Source organism: Leucopleurus acutus, assembly GCF_964270905.1.
Source record: "Leucopleurus acutus genome assembly, chromosome: 1".
Taxonomy (NCBI): Eukaryota; Metazoa; Chordata; class Mammalia; order Artiodactyla; family Delphinidae; genus Leucopleurus; species Leucopleurus acutus.
In genome coordinates this window covers 30,305,391-30,325,591 of record NC_139142.1, presented here as the reverse complement: position 1 = coordinate 30,325,591, position 20,201 = coordinate 30,305,391, and the positions used below count along the sequence as shown (strand labels likewise).

General features: G+C 37.1%; 1 protein-coding gene across 1 annotated transcript in view; it reads left to right on the top strand.

Annotated features, from left to right (window-relative positions):
* Positions 1-20,201, top strand: part of SIPA1L1 (signal induced proliferation associated 1 like 1) — a 377,254-nt gene that overhangs the window by 203,639 nt on the left and 153,414 nt on the right. The window contains exon 5 of the mRNA XM_082844854.1: positions 12,125-12,180. The gene's annotated coding sequence lies outside the window, so the exon portion shown is untranslated. The remainder of the gene's footprint in view (positions 1-12,124; positions 12,181-20,201) is intronic.

The window sequence follows — 20,201 nt, the reverse complement described above, 5'->3', positions numbered from 1 at the left end:
AATTTTTCTATAAAATATTTATTTTTTTCCCTTTGGCTTTAAATTTAGTCAACAGATATTTCTAAGTACCTACTGTGTGAAAGGCACAATGCTGGGAGCACAGTGATGATTGGGCAGAGACCCCATCTTCTTAGAATGTGGAGAAAGCCTGGCATTTACAGTAGAGTGGAAAGAGAAAGATAACCAACACTATCAACATTACCAACCCTAAAATACTACTTGCTGGTGGTATTCTCCCCATCTGTGTATGTGCTATTGTTATTAGCTCTTTTCCCTCTTTATGTTGTTGAGGTCACATTGCACACATAGTTTTTGAAATTTAAACTTAATATTATATTGTGTTCTCATAATTAAAAGCACTAATTTTTGTGAGTATATAATATTTTTGGACATTCCATAATTTATATAGTTTGGGGGCATTGAGGTAGTTTACAGTTCTTTTTTACTGTAAATAATGCCATGATGAACATCTTCTGCATAAAATTTTGTCTTTTGGAATATCTCCTTAAGACATTTTCAGGAATAAAATGACTGGGTAAAAGTTTGTAAACCTTATAGAGGCTCTTGATACATATTCCTAAAAGTTCTTTTTTTAAAACTAGTTTTCACTGCTCCCAGTAGCCAATGATCGCATTATATGAAAAACAAAAACAACCCCTCCCAAAAAAACCTCTTTTCATTTGTATTTATTTATTGAATAGAAACATTTTTCAAATGTTTAACTAGTTATCTATTGTTTTCTTTTGTGAATTGCCTGTTAATGTTTCTTTTCCCATCTTTCTTTTGGAGTCTTAATATTTTATCTTGATTTACAGTGACTCTGTGAATTCAGTATTTTATAGAGTATTATGTATATAATTATAATGTATAGTCAGTACATTAAACCTATGTTGTAGTGTAGTTTTCTTACTGGTTTGTGGTTTGCCTTTTAATATATAGATGTTTTAAAGTTTCATGTAACCAAATCTATTAACTTTTTCTTTTGTAATTTCTTTCATTACTTTTACACATGGAAAACTTCATTTATATATCATATTTTCCTCTGACATTTATTCCATTTATTCCATTTATTCCATTTATTTATATATCATATTTTCCTCTGACATTTATTCCATTTATTTATTCCTCTGACATTAATTCCATAAGAAAGGAAGTCTGCTGTTGGCAAACCAGGAGGACTTTGCTGCTAAAGATGGCTACTACAGGTTGTGTTTTTGTACTTCTCTGCACAAAGGGGCTACTTAATGCTATTTGTTCTTCTGACTTCGCTCTGGCACTCAGTACTGGAGTGCCTATGTAACTCATATGACTATGGTTCTGTTAAACTTGGATCCTTGTGAAAGTACTTCATTAAATATAAAGGATGGAAGTGAGCAAAGTAAAATTAAATTAAACCAGTCATGATTGACTCCTACTCGAGTTCATACTGTGTTTAAGAGGCCCAGAAATGAAAGTTGACTCTTTCCAGGTTGTAACTAATATAAAGAAAGCTACCTCACTTTTCCATAGTAGGAATATTATGGATTGTAATACTAGGCTAGAGTTGACTGCCAAAAAAGAATGTAAAATATTATTTTTAGCTTATTTTATTATGATAACTACTAATTTTCTAATTTGTACAAGTTCAATTTTTAAAAAATATGCAATTCAGTTGAAATGAAAATACTTCCAACTTGCTGGAAAATGAATACTGCTAAACTGTTGTAGGTAATTCTTAAAAGTATTGGTTTGTGATATGTAAATAAGTTGTCTTTTAGGATTTTTAAACCAAAATCCCACTTTCAGAATTAATATTCTTGATGGCATTCCAGGTGGAATAGGTTAAAAAATATTTTGTTGAATTCAAAGCCTGAGTACTGTATGTTGCTCTTAAATCATGTTTATTTGTTCATTTTCTCTCCCACTAAATGTAAACATTTTTAGGGCAGTAACTTCAGCATGTAGAACAGCGCCTCAAATATTTGTTGAGTAATAGATATTTGTTGAGCGAATATCAGGGTATAGACTGAAAAATAGAGGAAAAAGTAGTGCTTTTGCTTGAGTGCCCAGAATGTACCAGGCATTATACTAGGTACTGTTCTTATGACCATATAGAGAGCCTTGCTTTTCTAAAGATGAACCTTTAAAGATTTACCTTTTCTGTTAATTTTCTGGAGACATTATGGGCAATAGATTATAAGGAGACTGCAGAGAACTCCCCACGCAGACATGTGGGGAGCTCCAACATGTTTGAAGGTAGATTTCTGTTCTGAGAGAAGGTACGTCAAGAGCCTCAGTGAACCAGTCATTCCCCATGCTTTCATTTAACCAAGTAATCAGAAGTGTCGTGGATGGCTGGTGAAAGCTGCAGATGAGGTCACATAGGGATTTCCTTGTGAAGGTTTAGTTTGTGAATTCAGATGATCTAAGTCACCTCTCTGTTGAATTTTCTGAAGCATTTTGAATGCATGCAAACTAGCAGCAGACATAAATATTTCATTTTCTATTCAATCTTAACTGCAACTTTACTTTTTGTAGAGAAAGGCATAGTAAGACAAAAAAGTTTTTATCGTTTTTTTAAATAATGTACACCATTTATAGTTTATTTTTCCCCATGGCAATGGACTCCCCCATGAAAAATTTTATACCAACATTTAAAACATTATAAAAGATTCAAGGTTTTATCAGATAGGGCAGTAATGATCTTATAGAAATATCTGTGTGAAATACTGTGACCTTTTAATTTACGTGATGGGTAAACATAGAGTAATAAAGAGATTTTTTTTTTTTTAAACCAAAGGATTTGGACCTAGTTGCTGATTTATCTCTAGAACACTTTGAATCTGATTCATCTTTACAAACAGAATAAAGAGTTTTCTGCACTTTTTCCTACCAAATGTAAAAGTAATTTTGAATTTCCAAAAGCAAGTTTTCCAACTGTTGAAAAAACAAGAAGCCAACTCCCATTTAAAGTGGGAAAACTATGTAAATTTATTTTTTGTGTGAAGATTCACTTCATTTTCCTGAGCCAGATTTGATGTGGAGAACTTTTTCTTGAATAGTCATTAAAATATGAGCTGAGAGAATGAGACTTCTTCATTAAAACCCAAAGTTTATACTTCATATGTATGATTTAAAAATATTTTTTAGTGGACTCGTTTCTATAGGAACTAAATTTAGAGATGCATCTTAAACATCCTCTTGTCATCTCCTATTCATTTATTAATTTGTTTCTTCATCCCTTATTCTACTTACAACCTCTTGTTTAAATATCTTTGATCAAAATATTGTCTACTTTTGGTAAAAATTAAATAACAAGTATTAGTGAATAAAAATCACATTTACCTATTCAGATTTATTTGCTGTATATGTTAGGAATGTGATCAGCTTCAGACATTAGAAACCCAGTCTAGTGACTTAAGCAAATGGAAAGAAGCAGCCCCAGAAGTCAACACTCCAGGGCTGGTGCATGTGCTGCTCAGGAATGCCACAAGGGACCCTGGATTTTGCCCTTCATTTCCTTGGTATCTTCCCTCAGGCTGGCCTTGGCAGTGCAAGGTACCAGTGCTCTTCCAAGCTTCCTGTACTCCAAGAGGAAGAAGGGGGAGGCAGAAGGTGGTAGGCCAAGGGCTTGCTAGCCCAGTCTGTTGCTTTTTGTCAAGAGAGCTTAAGTTACCCAGCAAGTTGCATGCTGCAGACACCTGCTTCCTTCTCATTGGTCAGAACTACATTAGGTAGTTACCCCTAGACCAGTCACTGGCCAAGGCGGAGGGGCATGAGAGTCCATGACTGCTGTGGAGAATTCCTGATTTCTCCCCTGGGGTAGGGGAAAGAGTACCTGCCAAGGTGCTCCATGACTACCCGAACAAATTGAGAATCTCCTGTTTGGGAAGAATTGGGAGGGAGAAATATGGGGTAGGTAATGGATAGTGTCTGCCTGCCACACCTGCTGGAATGAGTACAGTATGTACCACATGAGTTTAGAAGCCCTGTGCATCCTCAGTTCCCTCAGCTCCTCAGATTTCCTGGAATAAATTACAGATTTTTTTTTCAAAAATTTATTTTAATTATTTTTATTTAGTCATAGCCCATCATTTTCATGAATGACTTAGATGTTAGATCAGCAAATGCTGTGTTTTAGAGTCTTCCTTAATATTATGTTGAGAAAAATGGGAATTTAGTCATAATACTCTAAAATTGGATTTTGGAATTGATTTGAAGAATTCATACTTTTTGAAGTTCTTCTCAGTAGCCATCTAGAAGATTAATTTTGTTTTATTTATGAGTAAAATACCTTGAAGGTGATTCATTTTTAAAATGCACGGATAGTGATCATTTATATGTATATGTGTTTTCTTCCTTTTAAGCTTAATATTGCATTATAAAATGTTTCCCATGTAGTGTATGCCGTTTAAAAAAATTGGTGTCTTAATTTACTTAACCATTTTCCAGTTACACATTTGGTTTACTTCCATTTTGTGCTGCTGTTAAAAATGCTGAAATTTATATCTTTATTTATATGGATTAATTTTTAATGTTATAGATTATTTTTTTAGAACCCTCACATTTTAATGGCTTTTAGCAGCATTTAGCTAATTGCATCCCAGTAGCATTGTACTAGAGAATTAGTGTGACCTTTTTTTAAGGTAGTAAGGTGAAACATTTTCTTCCGTATTTCCTTCTCTTGTGAGCCAGCTCTTCCTGTTCTTTTCCAGTTTGTTACTTTTCTAAATAACAAAATACAGTTTTTACATTGTAAAATGATACATTCTCACTGTACAACATTTGTTAGCCATAGTTGTCACTTCACAAAGAACAAGTTTATTGATATTTTCTTGAACAATTTGTGTAAGCTCTTTATATTTTATTCCTAATATATATACTATTGATTTTTCTCAATCTATGTGCCTGATAATATACCAGACCCTGGGAATACTGTTGTCAGTATAACAGCTATCATGTCCATGATATCAGAAAAAATAATTGTACTTTGTCTCATTTTTTTCTAATATTTCTGTCATTTCATTTTAGGTCATAGAGAATTATCTAATCTTTAATAATAATCAGTTGTTTTCCTTTTTGGTTGTTTGAAATATGTACCAAAAATAGAAACCATTCTTATAGAAATTTGTATAGAACTTTAAATGCCTACCTTGTATCTATTAAGTGATCTTATGCTTTTGTTCTCATTTATTTATGCGGAATACTAATTGTATTGCCTAAAATTTCATTTGTATCTGCTGATAACATATGTAAAGTTATTATTATAGTGCTTGGCAAATAATAATCTCTCAATATGTAAAATACAATAGTTTAGTTTTCTTAAATATCTTGAGTGTTGAGACTGAAACTCTATTTAACTTAGGTTTAATTGGATTGGATAACGTGCTGGTTTTTCCTTCATGTTTTGTTTATCATGTGTGTTTCTTCATATACATGCAGAACACACTGTAATTTCTTAGTTTAATTAAGAAATTAAAATTTCTTCAAGTTGGAAAGAATTACCAGCAATCTCTGTATCTCCTATATTTGGGATGTATTTTATTGATAATTTTTCATTTCTTCTTTAGTTTTATCAGTCTTTTCTAGTATTATACTTAGGCTATTGTGTTTTTAATAGGAAATCATTTATGTCCTTGTTTATCTTTCATTTTCAGATTTTTAAAAATATTCTCTGGTTTATATATCTAATCTCCAATTTTTTTCCTCATTTCTAAGTGTGATTTCTGGGGATATGAAGATTTTATTGTTTTTATCAAAGAATTATGTTTGAGATATATTTATTTATTAGTATGTTTATTAAATTTTACTTTTTTCTTTATTTTATTAACATTTTTCTGTATTTTTCTGAGGGTTTGAGTTGAATTCTCAGTTTATAGTTTATATTAAAAGCCACATATTTACCTCAGTGTATGATTTTGGCTTAATTTACTAGGTGAGAAAGTTCGCTGTTCTATTTTTCAGGATTGTAAATGACGACTTCTTGTGTTTCAATATGCTCATACACGTAGTTGTTTTGTTTTTATTGAACGCTCCTAAAAATTAAACTTTGATCCAAGAATATAGACTGTGTATTAAAAAAAATAACATTTTAGGGCTTCCCTGGTGGCGCAGTGGTTGAGAGTCCCCCTGCCAATGCAGGGGACGTGGGTTCGTGCCCCGGGAAGATCCTACATGCCGCGGAGCGGCTGGGCCCGTGAGCCATGGCCGCTGAGCCTGCGCGTCCGGAGCCTGTGCTCCGCAACGGGAGAGGCCACAACAGTGAGAGGCTCGCGTACCGCAAAAAAATATATATATATACATTTTAGGTTTCTAAAATACTTTATGTTTGCTCAGTTTTTATATACATACCATGGACAATTGACTAGAAAGTTGATCCCATTTTTAGGGTGGGTATAGAGGTCAGTATAACTTTTATTGGTTTCATTAATTTCATTCTTTGTTTTCTTTTGTCATTACTGTGTTTGTGCACTGGATCTGTATGACACTGTGATTGCCTTGCTCCCTTTCTTCCTTCTGCTGAGGCAGGAATGTCCACTTCTCAATTCATGTGTTCCCTGACTGTTTTTTAGAACTGAGACTCCCAGCATTTTTCCCTTTCCTGCTTTGTTATCCTTTGTAGCATTTCGCAGCATGTCAAAAATAAATTTTATTTGTTTGTTTACTTATTTATTTATAGTCAGTCTTTCTCCCTAGAATGTAACTTCAAGAAAGGCAGAGAATTTTGTCACTTTTATTCAGTGCCTGGGTGCCAAGAATAATACCCGGTGTACTGTAGACACACTGTTAATAATTTGTCTCATTAATAACTAAATGTGATTATTTTCAGCTGATTTCTCCTTCTGTGTCGCAGTTTTTGCCTTGATTTCATTTGTTAGTACTTGACATAAAATGTCATATTTGATTACAAATGTTTCTTTTCTTTTCTGTTTTTTGGCCGTGCTGTACAGTTTGTGGGAGCTTAGTTCCCTGACCAGGGATTGAACCTGCACCCTCGTCAGTGAAAGCTCGCAGTCTTAACCATTGGACCGCCGTGGAATTACCTACAAATATTTCTTTTACCATAACATCTAGCTTGATATTTTTCTTTTAATCTTGACACCCAATAATATTGCTTCCTCTGTTTTTTTAAAAATACAGTTTTATTACTATCTCCTTAAAAATTGTTTCTGTCTTTTGGTTTATACATCTTTAGAGTAAGATGTTGGATTTTGTTTTTTTGTTGTATTAACAACTGAGGTTCTTTCAGTAAGTTGAGGTAATTAGCTTTTGCTTTCATACGTATATTACTGTTTTCTTTTTTTTCAAATCTGAGAACCTGTGTGATGGTTTTAAAGCTGTGAATCGTTAAGCATTATAATCAGTTCTTTCTGACGTGTTGATCATGATTTGTTTCCTTTTGTATCTTTATATGGTTTGGAGTGTAATCCCTGGACTAAACTATTTCTTGTGACCTGTTTATATATTGCATCCACATTCTTAATCCCATTGTTACTATTCTTTATGCTTCCATAGTGTGTTTTAATTCATTTCTCTCTGCAATAGCACATGTTCCTTTTTTACTCAACTACTCTCCAAGCTCTGCATCCAGTTCCATCCTATTTTACCCTCCAGATTCAGCTCAGCTGTTTTCTCTGTGAAGCCTTCCCTAACTCCCCAGCAAATCTTAGGTATTTGTCTTGTATTCTCTTACTGCACTCCGTGTACATTTCTAGTCACTTTCTTCTTGTAATTGTGATTTTCAGTGTCTTGACATAGTCAGTGCTCAATAAATATTGCTATCTATATTCTTTTCTTCCCTTCTTCTTCCTTAATACTATTTTCTTTTATAACTTATAATGTAGTTGCACATTTTTCTTCTCTATACTGCAGACACACTTTTCTTTGGTTTCACATGAATACATGATTTAATTTTTTGAGTTTTTAAAAAAATACACAGAGGCCTGCTTTGTTTTAGCATATAATCCACACAGAAATATCAGCAGTATTTCTTCACCTTTCTTATTGTCATCAATTCTTGTCCTTAGTTTTTCTGTCCTCTTCTTCACCCCTTTCTCCACTCAATGTAGCTGTTTACTTTAACTCTAAAATAAGTACTAGTTACTTTTACAGGTTTTTATCAGTACTTTAACATGCTTTAATTCCTCAGTTAAAGGTACCTTTTTTGTTTCCTTTCATCCCCTGAATCATGCCCTCCATTTCTCACTGTAGAAAGAGTACTTGGATTTCACATCAACAAATTGTCAAAAATGAAAAGTTGTTGGATGGAAGGTGGAGAAATGGACCCTCTCATGGAGAACATTGATTCTTTTCTACTTGTTGATAGTTTCTCTTTTGGAGTTTCTATTTGGAAATTTTCATATTTATTCTGTTGTCTTTCACTTTCACAGTAACCCTAATGTCTTTCATTTTTATTTTTCTGACAGCTTTCCTTTCATTTTGTTTCTCAGTTTTAGTTTCACTTGTACCACACAACATTCTCAGTTGGGTCAGGATGTTATTTTTGTCTGTTTTCTTATTAACTCTCTAGGCATCAGGGATCTAGTCTTACAGGAGACTTTTTGAAGTCATTTCCTATATGTGCTCTTAATTATAGAGATACTGAATTTGGTTTTGGGAAGGTGGTGGGTAGGCCTGCCTTATGGTTTTACTGAAGGTTCCATCATTCATTCATTTTGTAACCAAGTCCAAATTAACAGCATTTTTAAAAAGCTCTTGAAAGTATAATCCATCTCTTTTTCCTCCTAAAATCATGCCATAGGGAATACAAGAACACACTCCAAAGTGGACTTCTCCCCATTTGCTTTAGTGAATATGGTGGACTGCAGGGAGTAGAGCCATTTGGGTGGCTAGCTGGCAAGGCCTTTATCGTATCCCAAATAAATTCCCACATGTGGTTAAGACTTATTCCTCCTTTAAATATTCTGGCATATTTTCATGACTTTCTAACTGATCTGTCAGTTACAAAGTCATGTTTACTTTTAATAAAAATTAAAATACCGTCAGTTTACCTTTAATAAAAATTATATAGAGTGTATTTTCTTGCATAGTACTTCTAAAATCGTATGTGTTTTTTTTGAAAACTACTATGTAACAAATATTTATAAAGAAGAAAATCCTTCCTCCTAAAAAATCAACTATTTTCATTTTCTCAAAGTCCCTGTGCTTCTGCAGGTATATAAATATGTTTACAAAGTAGAATGTAGCCTTTTTTTTTTTAACTTAACATTACATTTTAAAATTAAGCCATGCTAACTACTAGCCAACTTGATAAGGCAACAAAAGGAAAAAGTTGTTTTGCAAATGATATGATTGTCTAACTAAAAAAATTAAAAAGAACCATCAAACTGATATTAATGCTAATAAGGGTTCAGTAAGATTACTGGATATGAAATATACAAAAAAATCAGTGATTTTTTTAGTACACTAGCAACAGTTTATTAGAAAATGTGATTACATAAATGATCCTAGTCAGAATAAGAAAATATTAAAATGTACCTCATAATAAGTATAACAGAAGGTATGCAACGACCAAGTTCTCATTAGTTTATGAATTTGATGCAATTCAAAACTAGAACAAAGCAACAAAGGCAAGAGAGTTTGCCATGAAACATGGCAGAATACTAAAATTAATTGAAGAAGTAGAATTAATGTGGTCAGTAGGATTTATTATAATGCTGTGATATTTGAATTGGTGCTGCATTGACATACGGATAGAGAATAGACCATTCAAACAGAAGAGAGACTCTAAAAAGAGACCTTCTTGGTGTGGGAACTTGTTTTTGACCTGTATTACAAATTCGTATGGAAAAAGCAGACTATTCAAAAAGCAGTGGTGGGACAGTGTGATAAAAATTAAAATTATATTCCTGTAAATAAATTCTGAATGAATTAAAGACATGCATTTTAAAGAGAGACATTTAAACTCTTAAAATATAGGAAAACGTCTGTATAATATTAGAGATTGGGAGGACTTTTTTTTGAACAAGATACAAAAAGCCCAAACTATAAAGGAGAGGAGAGATAAATTTGACTATGTTAAAAATTTTAAATGCGTGTATAAGAAATTATACCTTAAACAAAGGTAAAAGACAACCTATAGAATATTCAGACACATGTCTAATGGAAGGTTAATATCCATAGTATATAATGAAATCCTACAAATCAGTAACAAAGAAAGCAGGGACCTAGTAGAAAAATGTACAAAACAGAAGTAGATAAGACCAATAAATGAATTAAAATTCTCACTGATTATCAGGTAAATGCCAGTAGAAGCAACAAGGTAACATTTTATGCGATCCTGATAATTTAAAGTCAAAAATGTGGCAGCAAATGTTGTTTTATATGTGACTGTTGGATTGTAAAATTGTTACAACCACTTTGGAGTGTAGTTTGATAGTATCCAATAATGTTGAAGAACGCTCCAACTCAAGGTTTCAGCACTTCCCATTATAGAGTCCTCTAGAGAGACTGACCCATGTTCACAAAGAAGGTGTGAAAGGAATGGCTATTCTGTCTTTGTAATAGCAAAGAACTGGAAATAACCTAGATTTCAAGCAACAAACCCAAGTATATACACGGAATGTAAAGCATACAGAGGTTATCGTAAAGGATCTGTATCTTTCTGTATCACCATGAGTAAATCTAGAAGACAGTTTTGTGTGAAAAAAACAAAGTTGGGAAAGGATGTGTTCCCAATGATACTGTTTAGATTTCATAAATATACAAATACTTGTGGGAAGGGTGCCTAGCATCTTCAGGAGAGAAGTTTCTCTGGAGAGGCTGAGAGAAGAATGGGGTTAGAAGTTGATATTTTCTCTATAACATTTTATTTCTTTGTGATCTGAAGCAAATCTGGCAGAACACTGACATTTATTAAATCCAGATGAGGGGTACTACATATCTCTAAGTTTTTGCATGTTTCAAATATTTCATACTTGAAAGTTTTCAGTTCAGACTAATAACATTGCAGTCCCCAGTTAAACACGCCAGATTGAACACATGCTGCAGTTTTTTCTTCCCCTCCCAAACCCTACGCCAGTGTTACTAAAGGAATAGAAAAAGATGCAAATATGCAAGGTCGAATATGAGGAAAAGAAATAGGAGCAGATTGGCATTATCAACACTGTTTTGGTCAGCAGAGAGAGATGGATGTATTGTAACTAATTTAGTGATGAGGAGAGAGCTGCATGTAAAGGGCTTTACAGAGAAATTCTAGGAAATTTTGACCCTATACAGTCCAAGAGTTGGAGGCCCCAGGTAGCTGGGAAGATTGCACTGAGAGGTTGGTCGTAGGTACATAGTCGGGTCCCTTCCCAAACCGGTGTAATTGTAAAGGCTCTGGAAGCAGGGAGGAATTATTTGAAACATTTTTGGCTGAGCTTGGTTCCCAGAATGCTGGAAGCCAGGCAGGAAATGGAACCGTTCTTCTCTAGAGAAAGTGAAGTGTATTCTAAAAATGACCTCTGAGTACTAGCATTTTTGGGTCCCCAGTATAGGGGGAAAACTGTCAGTCTGATTTCAGCAGGAAAGGAATTTATGGAAATAGTGTTTAGTGACTTGCTGAATCACTGGAAAGGCTGTAGAACTAGGTTTGAAAAATAGGCAAGAACAAGGGAGGCCAGCTGGCCAAGACAGCACTCAGATCACTCAAGAAGGCCGGCATGGTGCTGCCCCTGAGCACGGGTTGCCCAGTTTTGCATTGTCACCACCAGCACTTTTTTTTTTATAAATTTATTTTTATTTATTTTCGGCTGTGTTGGGTCTTCATTGTCGCGTGTGGGCTTTCTCTAGTTGCGGCGAGCGGGGCCTACCCTTCGTTGAGGTGCATGGGCTTTTCATTGCAGTGGCTTCTCTTGTTGTGGAGCACAGGCTCTAGGCGCACGGGCTCAGTAGTTGTGGCTTGCGGGCTCCATGGCGCAGGCTCAGTTGTGGCTCGCGGGCTTAGTTGCTCCATGGCATGTGGGATCTCCCCGGACCAGGGCTTGAACCCGTGTCCCCTGCATTGGCAGGCAGAGTCTTAACCACTGTGCCACCAGGGAAGTCCCACCACCAGCATTTAAATGAGGGAGCTACTGCACCGTCGCTACTGCTGATGCCACCAGCTTCCATGTAAATGTATTTGCTTCCTCCTTGCTCTTTCCAGATGCTGCCTTTCAGTTCAGAGTCCAGGATGTGCACATCTCATTGGCTGAGGAGCAGGTAATGTCTGTGCCCTATCTGTAAGAATAGCTGGTTAATTGACAGTGTGGCACTTTTAGCCTCTATTGTAGAAGGCAGGTTCTGTATAAGGCAAAGAATTTCCCCGGATATATGAAGGGACTACACAGATGCTAGGCAGTGATGATTATATTTCCCCCTATGTCCAGTTTCCCCAGGTAAACCAATGGGTCCCCACCCAGTCCCCTTCAGGAAAGTCTACTTAGTAGTCACCAGGCCCTGCCCCCACCCAGGCACTAAATGTAAAAGGATGGCCAGTGATAGCAGACATATGAGAAAAAGCCTTCCATGTGAGAAGGACAGTGCACACAAGAAACGGAAGAAAAGTAAATTGAGAAATTTACTTTTTCATTTCATTTCATTCATTTTCATTGAATATGAAAATAACACTTTTAGGACTTCCCTGGTGGTCCAAAGGTTAAGACTCCACGCTCCCAGTGCAGGGGGCCCAGGTTCGAACCCTGGTCAGGGAACCAGATCCTGCATGCCACAACTAAGAGCCTGCATGCTGCAGCTAAAGAGCCTACATGCCACAACTAAAGATTCTGCATGTGGCAACAAAGATCCCGCGTGCCGCAACTAAGACCCAGCACAGCCAAATAATTAAAAAAAAAAAAAAATGAAAGTAGTATTAAAAAAATAAGAACACTTTCAAATTAGTTTAATAATAGCAGGGATAAGACAAAATATCATAGTCATGAAACAAGAACAGATTTTTTTTTTTAATGGAAGAAACAATCAGAGGACACAAATTTTTTTCAAAATTGAGTTCAAGAATAAATAGGGGGCTTCCCTGGTGGCACAGTGGTTGAGAGTCCACCTGCTAATGCAGGGGACATGGGTTCATGCCCCAGTCTGGGAGGATCCCAGATGCCACGGAGCGGCTGGGCCTGTGAGCCATGGCTGCTGAGCCTGAGTGTCCGGAGCCTGTGCTCTGCAATGGGAGAGGCTACAACAGTGAGAGGCCCGTGTACCGCAAAAAAAAAAAAAAAAAAAAAAGGAAAAATTAAATAGTCTGGTTTGAAAATAAAGGTCAAAGATTTTCCCAAGTACCTAAATGAAAAAGAAATGGGGGGTGTGAGAGAAGAGATAAGAAACTATTGAGGGAGTACAGTATCCAATAAATAAAACATTTACAAAATGAAAGAAAAAAGGAAGAAAAGGAAATATCAAAACAAATAATGAAATAACATTTCACTTAACTGAAAGAGGTATGTTTTTATGTTGAAAAGGCCTATTGGGTGTCCAATACAAGGACTATAAAAAAGACTCGCACAGAGGCCACTCCAGTACTGAAAAGATGATCCTAAAATATTACTGGAAAAGAACTTGTATAAAAGATCAGGAATCAGAATATCATTGGACCTTTCAATTCCAACAGTAGAAGCTAGAAGATAATGAAATAATACCTTAAAAATTCTAGTGGTAAATGTCTTACTACCTAGAGTTTTATACCCAGCCAAACCATCAGTCAGATTAAGGCTAGATGTGCCAAGACTCAAAACTTTAACACCTAGGTACTTTTCTTAGGCAGTTGCTGAATGAGGATAGTCGTCCATTAAAATGAGGGAATAAACTAAGAAAGAGAAAGATAATAAGATCTGGGAAGCATGGCATTCATCCCAGGAGAGGAGGGAAGGAAATGTCAGGATGATGATGGTGATGATGTCTTTCTGGAGGTGCCTGTGCAGTAGACCTGGAGATCAGCAGGGCTGGATTGGAGCATGAAGATGGAGAGAAGTCTCCAGGAGAGAGAAATGGAATGGGCACCTGTTACTTTTGACCATGTGAGAAACAGGAATGAGAAAAGTGTTTTTGTTTGTTTGTTTGTTTGCTTCTCTTGTTGAATTTAGAAGGAATTAAGGGTAGGTATATAGAAACTAAGCAATTGAAAAGAAGCAGTTATTAACTCCAGGAAAAATAAAAGTAAGCAACTGAGCAAATACAGCCGTAGTAATATAAATCCTGATGTATATATGTGATATAACTGTGACATACACTTATACATCTATCCATGCATAGTTACATAAAATAGGGCAAGGGAAGTGGGGAGACACTTACCAGAAGCATGCTTACTTCTCATCTTCCAAAACAGAACTTCAACAGAGAATATCTAAGATTGATAAATCAAGAAATAGCGCATAAGCATGTTATTTAGGAACATGGAAATACTGGAGGAAACAGTGCTATGAATTGAAAGTGATTGCTCCTGGGAATGGAGAAGATGAAATAAAGCACTACTGTTTGGTTTTGTTTTTTCCTTAAATGCCTGAAAGTACTCTTTGCTTTAACGAGTGTATGCATTACTTTGGTAAAAAAAAAACATAAGTGAAAAGCTAAATAAATAGCAGAGTAATGAGTTATCTTTGTACCACAGGTTTTCCTTCTCACAGATGGTAAAAATTACTTCTCAATGTTTCTTGTACCACTTGTTTTCCTGTTCAGATGTAGTTGACATTCTCTATTAAAGGCTAAGGATCATAAAGTTAAATAAGGTGCGGTCCCTGGCCTGAAACACTTGTGTCTTAGTGGGTGGTGTATCAGGAGACTTTAAAAAATCAAGATGTTCTTTATGATTGCCTTTTGGGGACTAAGAATGTGGGGGGAGTGTTGGGGACTGTAAGAGAAAGTGGATGCCCATAGCTCACAGGAATGGGAAATTCACGGGGCTTGCTGAAGGAACAATGATCAGAGAGGGCTGGTGGAAGTGTGAGGAGACCTGGGGCTCAGCAGAGGAAAATCCCTTCTGCTGCTGGACAGCCATCCATTTGCAAATGTTGAAAGAGAGAATAGGGAGCCCAACAGTATGAATATTTTCTGGTTTACCCACCTTTTTTTTTTCCTGAAGCGGTTCTACCAGTTTCCATTGCTTCTACCAACACAAGGATGTCTGTTTTAACTGTAGCACCATTAACAGTGGGAGGACTGACATCCCTAGAATTTTTCCTAATAGGTATAAAATGATGCAGTGTTGTTTTGATTTGTATGTTTTTTGTTGCTTATTACACCCATGATTGTTGTAACACTAGTTAGGCTTTTTCTTGCATTTGTGCTCTGTTGAAACTTTTTTTTTTTTACTCCAACATATCCATTCTTTTAAACCTATTTTAACAAAAGTTTCATCGAAAAATTTCAAAATCAGTTATTTTGTCAGAAAACTTCAAACTGACAGTCCCTCGCTTTTTATTCCTAGCACAGCTGGTGTTAGGTAATAATGCAAAGTGAAATCAATTTCTTGAAAGTGGAGAATCCCTCTCTTGTTTTTTAATCACCATAAATTACCTGCAGTCCTCTCAAGGGATGCTGTAAAAAAGGTAACGTGTCAGGGGATGGGGCGGAGTGTGGACAAACTTCCTGGAAGAGGCAATACCCAAATGCAGTCTTGAAGGAAAAGAAAGAGTTCAGCAGTAGAAAGAGGGACGGGTAGGACTAAACACAGAGAAGGAGGGAAGAGAATTGTGTGAGGTTTTCAGCAGAAGTTGCCACCTGGTTTCTCCTGAGGCTTCAGAGTGCATTCAAGGTGCATTCAAGGTGCGTTCAGGTACTTGCAGCTGGTTCCCCTTTCCCTTTTACTGGAGCTTCAGGTTCAGAGAGTGCAGAGAGGCTGTGCTGTTAACCAGGGAGATGCATCATGCATTTGGGAAATTCTCTTGCCTTGAGAGCAGAGGGAAGTTATTGTGAGGTTTCGAGCAAGAGAGTGTAAGTGTTGTGCTTGCCTGTGTGCACTTTATAGAAACACCTGCATAGGCAAAGTGATCACATTTTAAAGCGAGTGATAATGCAAACAGGACTACATTTTAAGATCAAACTTACTATGTCCAGTTAGGGGATTTATTTCACTTTGCCACAAAAATGAAAAGGGTGACCAAGAAACAAAAGACTTCCTGCCGCAAGGTTTTATCTTTGAACACTTGGTCAGTTTGCATTTTACGTAACTTTTTTCCCCCTACTTTGTAAATGAACATTTAAGTGATAATAGATTTGTAAGATCTCATTTAAAAATCAGAGGTTTGTTTTTTGTTATTTTTAAAGCAGAAGTCTTCTTAGAAGCCCATATGATTTAAATTTATTTATTTATTTATGGCTGTGATGGGTCTTCCTTTCTGTGCAAGGGTTTTCTCTAGTTGTGGCAAGCAGGGGCCACTCTTCATCGCAGTGCGCGGTCGTCTCTTGTTGCGGAGCACAGGCTCCAGGTGCCCAGGCTCAGTAATTGTGGCTCACGGGCCCAGTTGCTCCGCGGCATGTGGAATCTTCCCAGACCAGGGCTCGAACCCATGTCCCCTGCATTGGCAGGCAGATTCTCAACCACTGCGCCACCAGGGAAGCCCGAAATCAGAGGGTTTTAAGTTTGGAGGCATAGATAAAAATAACTTCATTTGAAGGTTATAATGTTTATGTATATTTGTATATGTACATAATTAGTAAAAGAAAACTAAAATTTTTATATAATTAGTAAAAAATTTACATAGTGAAAAAAAAAAAACCTTGGAGGGTTGTGGTGTGCATTGACTTAAAGTTCTTTCATTTGCTTTTGTCTTAATTTTTGTTGACAAGTTGCCAGAAACATTTGTACAGGGCTCCTGCTTTCAGAACCAGGATAAGTATATAAAAGATTCAAAATGTGTCAGTTGTGAAGTGTTTCATCAGGTGCTTTATGTCAGGTTGGCACGGGAGGTCCCCTGCCTCTCCTGAACATAAGTAGATTGTTTCACACTTCATCACCCACCCTCCACCTTTCTTTTCTTTTTTTTTTCTGGTTCTGTAAGCACTGGAGTCAAATCTCTTCAGATGTGAGCTGTTCCCTGCACTGCATCCTTTCCCTCCCTCCTTCTTATTCAGTGCCTGTCTTATTGTGTTTGTGCTCCCGACCCCCCGCAGAGTCTGCAACAATTCATGAACCAGTGCGGGGGGGGGGGGGGGGCTACCATTGGGGTTGGGATATCTTGAAGGAAAGATGTATTTTTCACTTTTTTAGCACTATTTCAGTTTTGTTTTTTTTAAACAAAGCGTATTCATTTTTTAAAAACAACTGAAAAAGGGGCAGCAAAGTGGAGACTTCCTATGGGAGAAAAATTATTTGACGGTAAAAGATAAAAATTATTTTGACCATTATTAATTTGATGGCAGTGATCTTTGATTTCTGTTTTCTGTTGTCTCTGCCGCCTGTGCTGTACTAACCTCCCCTCCTTCCCTTTTCCTGTGAATGTGTGTATTTATTTTGCTAGGATTCTTATAGCAGATTCTATTGTGCATTAGTTATCTCATGTGATGGTGCCTTATCCAGTTCTGATTCACTTCTTGTTGCTCTTTTAAGAGATTTTCTCATTATTATGGCTATTTTTCAGGTACTTTGATGATGAGTGGACTGAAGAGAGGAGGGTCAAACCGCTCTTATTTTTCACTCACGACTGTTGTGAAGACTCCTTAAGAGAGAACCATGAAGCTGAAATCTATATTAAATTTCAGTGATGGTGACTTTTTTTGACATGTCTCCCTCAACACAGTTTTTATGAGATAACCATAATTACTTTTTAGATTACAGTATAAATTCTGTTAATGTATCAGTTAATTTCTAGTTCATCTTAGCTGGAACCGCATGGCTTTTGTTGCAAAGGATTCCATTTCAAGGATACTGAGCTTAGGTGCTTTGAGGGTAAGGATTGGATGGATCTCTGTCCTCCAGAACCTAAAATCTAATTGAGGAGGAAAGTCCCCAACCATGTGTAGAGTTAATTTCAGAAAGTAGGAGAAGGAGAGGCATTTTATGGAGGGTGGGTCCTCTGGCGCCAGGAACATGGCTTAGGGATCAGACCCGGCAGTGACCCGGTCTTTTCTGAGTGGCAGGGTCTTAATACAAACTGCAGGGGATGATACCTGCCTGCAGGTTGATGTGGGGAGTAAAGGAGGTAGTTAGTGCACAGTAGTTGGTACAAGATGGATGCTCAGACTGTAGTTACAGCTGGTGACAGCAGATTTTTGAGAAAGCATGTTCTTGAAGGACAGCCTGGTGAAGCAGACAGGGTAGGAGTCAGGGAATGAGGAAGTCTGGCTTCACATGTGGGCTCAGCCCCGGCCGTTTAACCTTGGTGGACTTAACGGTGGCCCTGAGACACACCCCATGTGGAAAATTAAGGGATCAGACAAGGTATTCATTCTGATAACTCACAGTTTTAAAATTCTGAATGTAAGGTCAAGAGGGACACCCTCAATTCCGGTTCAGTCACTGTGGAGCCTTAGGAAAAGGTGCTGGTTTGTGGAGGGCAGACTATTCCCTGCTGTTACAGGAAGAAGGAAGGCTTTTAGGGGTGGGTGCCACTTAATTCTGAGCTCCAGGCCTGAGTCACACAATAATGGGGCTGCAATTGAGGGGCCTCTGAAGTTTCACGAAAGACAAGTGACATGACCACTGCAGCATTTTCAGGAAGTTAATTATCAGTACTTTTCCCCACTGGGTGTAGAGATTCATGTCTGGATTGGGCTTCAGAAGTGATACTCAGGCTACAAATGGAGGCCTTTTTTCTTTTATAATGTATTTTCAAAATAGTCCTTCTGCCGTAAATCCTCTAACTGCTACCCCAGTATTTATTGAGAGCCCTCCACACAGTGAGCGCTTTGTCAGACACAGTGTGCTTACCTCTCCAAAGGGGAGATACTCACCTCCCAGCGTGCTTGTGAGGGCTGAGAGGATGCACAGGGTCAGAGAGTGGAAAGCATGGCGGAGTCCCACGTTCTCCGAGCTCTGTGGGGAGAGAGTTTATCCTCAGAAATAAGAGTACAGTGAAACAGACAAATAACCCATCTGCAATCTGTATTTAAGGAAACACTAAGGCAATGTGGAATGATTTTATGTTTCAATTTTTTCCTTTTAAGCTCTTGGTTCTTGGGTGGTATTTTAAAAGCTGCTATGTGAAATATGGTTACTGTTGATATCAATCGTGATTAATATCGTTTAGGATATTAGCGTGTCGTGTGGAAGGAACTTTCTGTTCACCTGTTGTTCTTATGGACGTGGCTTTCTACTCTTCCTAAGCCAACGTTAAATATGCCTCAAGGTGCCCTTTCTTAAATTCTTTTTGGAATATAAATACTCAAATGAGAAAACCATGATGTCTTTGACAAAGCCAGTTGTTCTGTCTTACTGAAGCCTCTGGTTTCCTACACTCCTCTTTTCCTCTTCCAGTTAGATTTTAGGAACCTGAGAGCGGAAATGTTCCTTCTTTGCCTCCCTCTCTGATAGTGACTAGCTCAGGGCAAAGCATTGAACAGTGCTCGAATAGCCCACGCTGGCAGCCTGAAAAGCTGTCCTTAGTGATGCAGATTCTCAGCTGTGGTTCATCATGTGTGGATCAAAGGCAATTTTTCATGGCTTGTATAGTTTAAATCTGACTTAATACAGTTCAGACCATCTCCTTCCTTCCTGCCCTCAGAGAAAGTCAATACTGCTAGATTCTTCCTTTCTGAGTTGAATATACAGTTTCAGTTCCTTGAGCCATCGATAGCTCATAGCACTGTTATAATGCTCTCCAGAGTGTTGGTCTGCAGTCCAAATGGTGACCTTCTTCCACTTTAGCCCGAATCTCTGCAGAAGGAGGGTTGTGAGGACAAAAGGTGAGAAGTACGTGTACGTTGGAAAGAGATGTGTTCCAGGAAAGGGCAACGAGTGATGATGACTCAGTCTGTGCTTTGTTTAGGCAGCTTCACCTGACTGCCCACATCACTGCAACCTTGTGAAAGGGTGAAATGGAGAACTCTTGGGTATGTCAGTATTAAATATTAAAAAAGCAATATTACATACGAAGAAATGAGGAAATATAAGCCATTGTGTTAATCATCTGTATTGAGTAATTATTCAAATCCTGTAAATACTGCTAACCTTACAATCTTTAGTAATCTATACTTTATGTAGCCCTCTTTGATTCCATTTTAATCAGGGGATTTAGCATAAGGTCATCTTATTGGAAGGACCTGATATCTGTTGAATTTTGACTTGTTTGGTGATTTGA